This window comes from Penaeus monodon, chromosome 31, assembly GCF_015228065.2.
Source record: "Penaeus monodon isolate SGIC_2016 chromosome 31, NSTDA_Pmon_1, whole genome shotgun sequence".
NCBI lineage: Eukaryota > Metazoa > Arthropoda > Malacostraca > Decapoda > Penaeidae > Penaeus > Penaeus monodon.
In genome coordinates this window covers 12,047,087-12,047,459 of record NC_051416.1, presented here as the reverse complement: position 1 = coordinate 12,047,459, position 373 = coordinate 12,047,087, and positions in this window count along the sequence as shown.

Sequence of the window (373 nt, the reverse complement as noted above, 5' to 3'; positions counted from 1 at the left end):
TTTTCTTCACCAATTCATATTTAATAAACGTCTATATGAACACACACCGATTAATAACTTTTTCTACCGGATTCTCATGAAAATAAAATATGGAAATATTAATTACAATCGCCTCAGAAATTACTTGTTACCATCTATAACTTTTTTTCAACCTTTGTCACAGCGAACAATATTTATCATTTTGTTTCCTTTTGTTTGCTATGGTTTACTTAATTTTTTTTCACGCAAAGTCTCAGTTCAAATCTACGTTTCATACTTTTCAAAACATGTGCATGCCTTCTGTTTGTTCACATGTCTGTCAAATGTTCTAACACTGCACTTGTCATCACTATAAAAACAGCACATTGTTCTTTTAATTTTCCTCTATGATATG